Raw genomic sequence first — 7741 nt, forward strand, 5'->3', positions numbered from 1 at the left:
GGCTAAACTAATCATGGGTAATAAGTGGGCTCCAGCTGGGCATCATTTCAAAATTCAAAAATTTAAACAACAGCCACTGGGCTATAGGTCTACTTTTTATATGAATTTTAATATTGAGCAATTAAGATGGCTATGCCATAGCAATTGAATAGTGGTCTTAACCACTATGAATTACAACTTTCAACAACTCTCCCAGAAAAATGCTCAATATTAAAACCCTAAAGCAGAGCAGATCCGCGATTTTTAAAAAAATTTTTCAAACGCGCCCACGATTTGAAATTTAACCGTCCGCATGACGTCACAGCAGCGAGCAGAGCAAGCGGCAGTTAAAAAAAAAAAAAAAAGCAAGCAGCAGTTGGACATCGGGAGGACAGCAAGCAGCAGGTGTGGATCAGTGGCTCATGAGGAGTGAGAAACATTCAAAGTAAGTCCTTTTATTTAAAAAAAAAATACTTGAAAGTTTTGGTATGTTTTTCTCTTTCATTCTTGGGCTCTCATTAAAGTTATCTTTTGAATGAGAGACGATTTAGCATTGCTAGCGTTAGCGTGTTAGCGTTAGCATAACGTGCTACAGTTTCTTACTGAAAATGTTACAACAAACTATACACACATCATAAATCCAGTTCAAGTGGCATAATGGCTCTGTTTCTGTTCGGACTGCATGACTGTGAAAGTGTTAGCAGTGCAAACATTTTCAAGCACCAACTAGCATAACTTACAAACTGTTATCATTAATGTAGCCTGTACACATTAGCTTTACCATGAATCAAACTGTGTGTCTGCCCTCATCGGGAAGTGTCAAAGTTAATTTTAGCACAGCTCAGAAGCCACAGGCTGCTTAACCTTACTGAATTTTAATTATAATGTCGGTAACATGAGCTTTAATGCTACGAAAAGTGAGTTATGCTTGGTTCAGAACATGCATTAATTTTAAAGTTTTTGTGCACATCCGCCTGCACAACTGCTTCTCCCGCATGTGTTGTGTCAGCCGTGCTGTAAAGGGTATGTTAAATATAGGATTTATCACAGGATGTCTGTCTGATCATTCAAGTCAGCAGTATAAAGTAGATATTTTGTGGTCATGCCTTTACTGCAAAGATTGAAACAGTAGGTAACATTGTTCAACGTGATATATTTGATGGATGTGAGCAGTCTGTGGTTTATGATTGGGAAGAACATTGCCATTGGAAAGGCAGAGCAATTGCACATTTGCATTGAAATTATTAATGCCAACTGGCATTCAATAGCAGTCATATTTATTGTTGATATTTTCTTTGGTATTAATGTATATTTTCTTTGTGTTAATAGCCACTGCTCAGGTGATACAGATTAAAGGAAGAGGTTCCTCAAAACAACCTGGCCCGATCACCACAGCCTTCAAAATCTAATTCTCTGCAGTCCTCGTCGTGCCCTGCACCACCAGCACCATCCCCTTACCAGTCATCACTTCCTGAGAGGCCACGGTCACTTCCACGACCACCAGTGTCTTCTCCCCGGGAATCTTCTCCAAGGTAAATCAAAGATGACTGGATTGTTTTGAGTTATTGTTATAAAATAAGTGAATAGGCTTTATGCACAGCTCCACTATTTACTGAATTTATGGAAAAGCACGGGTTACAGGTTGCCTAGAACGCTACAAAGTCGTTAGTCGTGATTTACGGGTTCAAAAGCCTGCCTGGAACGCGGCATTAAACCGGCTCCTTTATTTCCTGTCTTACATTATAGGACAAACTGATTAATCCAGGTGTGTCTGACCATTGTTGTGACTACTGAGGTCAGAGTCAGACACACCTGGATTAATCAGTTTGTCCTATAATGTAAGACAGGAAATAAAGGAGCCGGTTTAAGTTCTGGAAGTAGTGGAGCTGTGCATGAAGCCTATTATATGTTTCTGTTGATTATGCCTTCACTCCACCAGTTCTTCATGTCTCTCCTTTCTTTACACCCCATATTTAGACACCAAATTCCATCTTCAAATTGGTCATCTCTGAGCCCCATTCAGTCTCCTCATCGTTCATCACACTTGGTGACATCTCCATCATCTCCATATTGGTCATCACCACGCCCAGTCTCATCTCCTCATCATCGGTCATCGCCATCATTGCAGCCCTCCTCATCCTCGGCACACCACTCAGTCGGTCTCAAGACACTCCTGAACTCTTCAGGCCATCTTGAGAGTGGGGCGATCAGAAGTAGAGCAGATACCTTGCTCTGGTAAGTTTCCACAATTGTTTTTCCTAAGTCCACATCAGCTTAGTGATCATTACTTCATCAATCTGCAGATCTATCATTCCTCTTAATATAATGTTGTGTTTATGCTGGGCAATAAACAAGTAACCAACTTCCACTCTCACTCTCCCTCAGCTGCTGAATTCCACATCCTGGAACTACTTCAACACATGAAGCACCAGCTAACACAACTGACTGCAATGGTCAGCTTGATCCCTGGGAGGATGGCTGATGAACTGCTCCAACTGAAGAACCTGACGGCATTCAGTTTCCCTTTGGCTAACTGGAGGAGGTGGAACACTTTGAGGAGTAGCTGAAAGAACCACGCAATTCCTCACAGAAAAAGAACTTGGTATGAATTAGTTGTCGTAACATTTTAACTATTAGATCCACCAGATGTTTAACACTATGACTATCCTTAATTTCTCTCTCGGTGTGAATGCTGACGACCATCTTTTTCAGAATCTGCACTTTGAACCCTTTCATTTCACATACTTTGAACTAGATAAACCTCCAAACCATTTCCATCTGCAGGAAACCGGTGTATATACTTTTAATAATGTTATTGAATGATCATGATCCAAATCTAGATAGTTCAGTGCAAAGTATAAAATCTGCACTTTATTCTAAAAATGTCCCTTTACCGGTTGGCAGCCTCTCTAAGTCATAGTGAAATACAGTGGTTTCCAATGGGAATATAGACATGGGTCTGAAATAGGTAGTGCATCCCAAAATGTTCAGTGTTAACATTAATTTATTTTCAGTTTTTCTGTCTGTGACATTGCTGGAACACTGATTCATCCATCAAAAGCATGTTTACTTAATTTTACTTTAATAAAAAGATCATTAATTGTACTGCTTGTCTCTTCATTATTGCAGCTTGATTTAAGAACTGTAAAATAATGGTTATTACCCTTATGGGTACAGTGTAAGACCTAGCTGGGACCCATAATCAGCCCACATGGGGCCCACCTAGTGCCCACCTAGTGTGGGCCCCATGTGGGAGAAACCTGGGTTGCCCATGTGGGTTTTAGATAGGGCCCATCTGAAACCCACCTTCAGCCCATCTGGGCTTGCCCACATGGGGCCACCATGGAGCCCCCGGACAAAACTGACTGGGACCCACCTGGGCAGCCCAGATGGGGCCCACTCACTGGCCCACATCCAACCCACATGGGCCCCACATGGGTGTGTTGACAGGGCAATGGGACAATTCCACTTCTTGCTGAAAGTCACAAGTCCACTTCCAGGTATGGGACCAAAAATTGCATGTTCCCTAGGTCCTTTTGGGGGAAAGTGGGGAACATAGGATCCTTTTTCTAAAAAAGGGTTCTATGTTCCCCGGTCACATACACAGCGGGGAACATAGAACCCTTTTGGGGAAAAGCGGGGAACCATTTCTAGAGAAAGGGTCCTATGTTCCTGTGTCTCATACAAAGTGGGGAACATAGGAGAAGATGGGATGATCCCCTGCCCACACCCACTTGACAGGAGTCGAACATGGGTCAGTCCCAGCATGTGCAATTCACCCTTTGTTGGCCTTCTGATTGGTCTGCTGATCCACCAATCAGAACACTTTTCCCAATGTCATGAGTAGCGCAACGTTCTAAGGTTGGACAACCCTGGGATGAAACCGTATGAAACGAGCTAGGTAGGTAGACAGCAAGTTTTTCAGCAAAAACAACTTTTAATTTTTCAATATGGTTAAATGTTGTAACGTAGGTAACGTTACCGTTGCTAATGTCTTTTGAACTTCGTGAAGTTTTACGAGGAGAAATGGGAGATCGATGGAGATTAAGTGTTAGCTAGTAGCTATAATAACGTTAGCTAGCTAGCTATTGTGAGTAACCAAAACAATGATTTTTTACCACTTCAGAAATGTCATGTAGCTAGGCCTAATGCCCGTTCAATTGCTCTTTAGCCACGTCTGTCTTCCACCACAGACACCATTTTCATGAAGTTAATTCAAATTTTCAATGATTTCCAATGGGAATTAACCCTTTTGTGACCATTGTTTGGCGAACCTAGCAACCGTAACCATGAAGGGTGAATTGAGCAGAAGAGGAGGGGCTGGATTTGAATGTCGTGTTTAACTTGCAACTATCAAAGGTTGAGTCTGGATCAGTGTCCAAAACCAGGAAAGCAGGCAGATCAGGCAGAGGTACAAAAACACTAGACAAAAAGGCAGACAACCAGGAACAGAATCAGGTCAGACACTGGAGAAATGACATTATGGATTGCTGGATATACACTGACACAAGGGACGAGACGATCCGGCACAGAAAGGGAAGGAGAGCACGGCTCATATACACAAGGGAGAGGGCAATAACACACAGGTGAAACACATTAGGGCGGGGCATGTAATCACACAGGCTGGGAAACTTGACAGGAAGACAGGGATAAGACAAGGAAACTAGAAAAAGCATTTCCAAGAATGGAAATGGTGTGACTGCTGATAGCAACTGAACGCTGTTGCAGAATTAGCAAATAGTGCAAGCAGTGATCACCATACAAATGTTTGACCAAGGTCAGAATCGAACCCACAACCTCACGGTCATTAGACTTCCACTCTGCCTCTAGGCCACAGTGCACACACAGTTGCAAAGACTGTTGTCTGTTAATGATCTGCACACTGTCAACATCAAGAAAGCTTGAGAGTCAAGCTTGAATGACTTAGAATGAAAATTTCTGTGAATTTCAGACTGAGAGCAGCAGTTTCAACATGAAGCAAGTTATCAGAAGTCAACAGAGGACAACTGGGAAAATAATTCACTATAATTGTTGTTGAGGCAAGATTTGAACCAGCAACCTTCAGGTCTCCAGACCAGCAAGCTAACCACTAGGCTACAGACAGAGACAGTATGTGAGGGGTAAAGAAAACCTTTGATAAGAGGATCACTGGCTTCTGCTTAAAAAAAAAAGTAAGGAATCGAACCCATGACCTCATGATCAATAAACCTTTACCGCAACCCTTTTCGGCCATTTTAAAACCAGCTCATTAGCCATGCACATTAGCAATTCACCTCTGGGGGTGGGCGGAGACTGCGCTGTTTTGCACCCGCCCAGCCACCTCCTCGTACCCCATCAGGGTGCCAGGTGAGCTATACCTGTTATACCTTGACAGCTACACCGAGCTGCCAAGGCTTTCACCTCTGAGCCAGATGAAGAACAGGGTGGGAGCTTGTTAGCCTCGTAAACCAGCCTCTCGCGGAAGTGCATTTCATTTCATTCCGAGGGAGAGTCTGGCCTCATCCCCATTCTAAGCGTTTCGACTGAAACCCTCAGAAGGCCGAGCCAATCAGCGTCGCCGCTGTGATTGACACAGCACGTTGGCCAATCAGGGACCGACTGGTGCAAAGCCCCGTCGCTACACCAACTTGTTGATTGGCTGAATGGGGTTGTCTGTCAACGCTACTACCAAAGATATTAAACCGTCTTTGCTACTACTCCCGCCCTGCTGCCGCCCACCCCAAATGAAATGAAATGAAATGAAATGCATTTCTGCGAGAGGCTGGTTTACGAGGCTAGGAGCTTGTAGCATTAGTGCCCTCCCCTGGAGCTGTGACACGTCAGCTCCAGTCTCCCTGAAACTGTCAGTTTGCGTCTGCCATTGGTTCACAGCAATTTGAAGGCAGAAAAACTCAGAAATGCAATTTTGCACTTCCTTTTCTGCTGATATGTGCTCTAACACAAGAAAAATGCCACAGGAACTTGTGAAAAGCACGAAAAACATGATTTTCATGGGAGCGGGTCTTTAAAGTTCAAAGTTGCTGACACACTAACAAGACTGCTCAGGTGGGATTTGAACCAGTGACCTTGTGGTTAGATGGCAGGAACCTTATCCACTGGGCTATTCCAACACTAATAGTGAAGTAGAGGTTTGATGAATATGAGATTTTTGTTTTCTGTTGCAGAATTAACAAATAGTGCAAGCAGTGATGACCATACAAATGGTTGACCAAGGTAGGAATTGAACCCACAATCTCATGGTCAGAAGACTTTGACTTTGCCCCCCGGTTGCTGACAGCTGGACATTGTATAATTACAGATTCAGCGCATTTAGTGTAAAACTCTACACTGGGATTCGATCACAGACTGGAGCATAGTCCTTGCTCACAGTGATAGCTGCTCTACCAGGTGAGCTATACCTATTATACCTTGACAGCTACACTGAGCTGCCAAGCCTTTCACCTCTGAGCCAGATGAAGAACGGGGCGGCAGCTTGTAGCACTAGTGCCCTCCCCTGGAGCTGTGACACGTCAGCTCCAGTCTCCCTGAAACTGCCAGTTTGAGTCTGCCATTGGTTCACAGCAGTTTGAAGGCAGAAAAACTCAGAAATGCAATTTTGCACTTCCTTTTCTGCTGATATGTGCTCTAACACAAGAAAAATGCCACAGGAACATGTGAAAAGCTCAAAAAACACGATTTTCACAGGAGTGGGTCTTTATAAAAGCATCATAAAAGAGCCATTAGAAGTTTGTCTACAAATCAGAATTTGAATGAAGTCTCTAGCAGAAAGTACAACATGAATGAGGCAGGAATCGAACCCATGACCTCATGACCAGTAAACCTTTACTCTGCCACTTCGCCACAGAGAGCACAGACTGAAGCATGTTGCCATTGTAATTTGATGATGTGCTGCAAATGGTGGCACTAGCAATTAATGCGTCTCTTAACGACCACCTGTAACCAATTGAGGGTGATGGAGGGGAGCAGAATTCAACATAACATAACAAGATTGCTCAGCCTGGATTCGAACTAGTGACCTTGGGGTTGGCAAGCGGACACCTTACCAACTGGACTACAGACAGAGTTGTGAATAAGAGAGGTTGAGACTTTGATGAATGTGAGATTTTTCAATGATGAAAAGTGAGTGTGAGTGAGTATAAATTAGCCACACCAAGTAAGAAGAGGACTTTTTTGTGACCTGTGACTATTTTTTGGTGAATTAAAATGATTTAAAAAGCACTTAGCAGCAAGTTACAAAGTTGAGCTCCTTCTCCTGCTGCTGTGAAAAAAATGCATTGAGCTGTATGAGAGCAGAGAGCTCCCTGGCTGCATTTAAAAAATATTTTAAATTATTATCTAAGTCTCTTTGCATTTTTGACCAGAATTTTAGCCAGAAGACAAGTGTGGCTACAAAACTGGAGAAAATAATTTGTCTAGAGTTTAATTTGTGGCCGTGCTGACAGTTTAGCCAGAAAAACTCTAGAATGTTTTTTTGCCTCTATCCACTCTGACACCACTCTAGCTCTGCTCGTTAGACGCAACACACACACATTATAAAGCTGAAAAAAATCAGAAAAAGTTAAATATTTTAAAAAGTATAAAGAGTTAAAAAGAGAAAAGTAATGCCGATAAAGTTCAAAAAAAGCTGCACGTTTTGATATATGAATTGTTGAAATAGCACAAAGTATGAAGGACTAGAAGAAGACCGTAAAAAGGCGGAAGAAAATGGCCAAACAGAAGAACAATAGTGTGACTGCTTCAGCAGTCACACTAATAAGCTTTG

At 42.8% G+C, this 7741-nt stretch overlaps 1 long non-coding RNA gene across 1 annotated transcript; it reads left to right on the forward strand.

The window, feature by feature from the left end:
• The first annotated feature begins 363 nt into the window (after nucleotides 1-363).
• On the forward strand, nucleotides 364-2110 carry LOC146961016 (uncharacterized). The gene is made up of 3 exons (XR_015035308.1): nucleotides 364-424; nucleotides 1309-1511; nucleotides 1957-2110. It is a non-coding gene; the product is annotated as an uncharacterized LOC146961016 (long non-coding RNA).
• The last annotated feature ends 5631 nt before the right edge of the window (nucleotides 2111-7741 follow it).

The sequence above is a fragment of the Trachurus japonicus genome, unplaced genomic scaffold (assembly GCF_045865225.1).
Source record: "Trachurus japonicus isolate A0001 unplaced genomic scaffold, Traja_1.0 AP029656.1".
Lineage (NCBI taxonomy): Eukaryota > Metazoa > Chordata > Actinopteri > Carangiformes > Carangidae > Trachurus > Trachurus japonicus.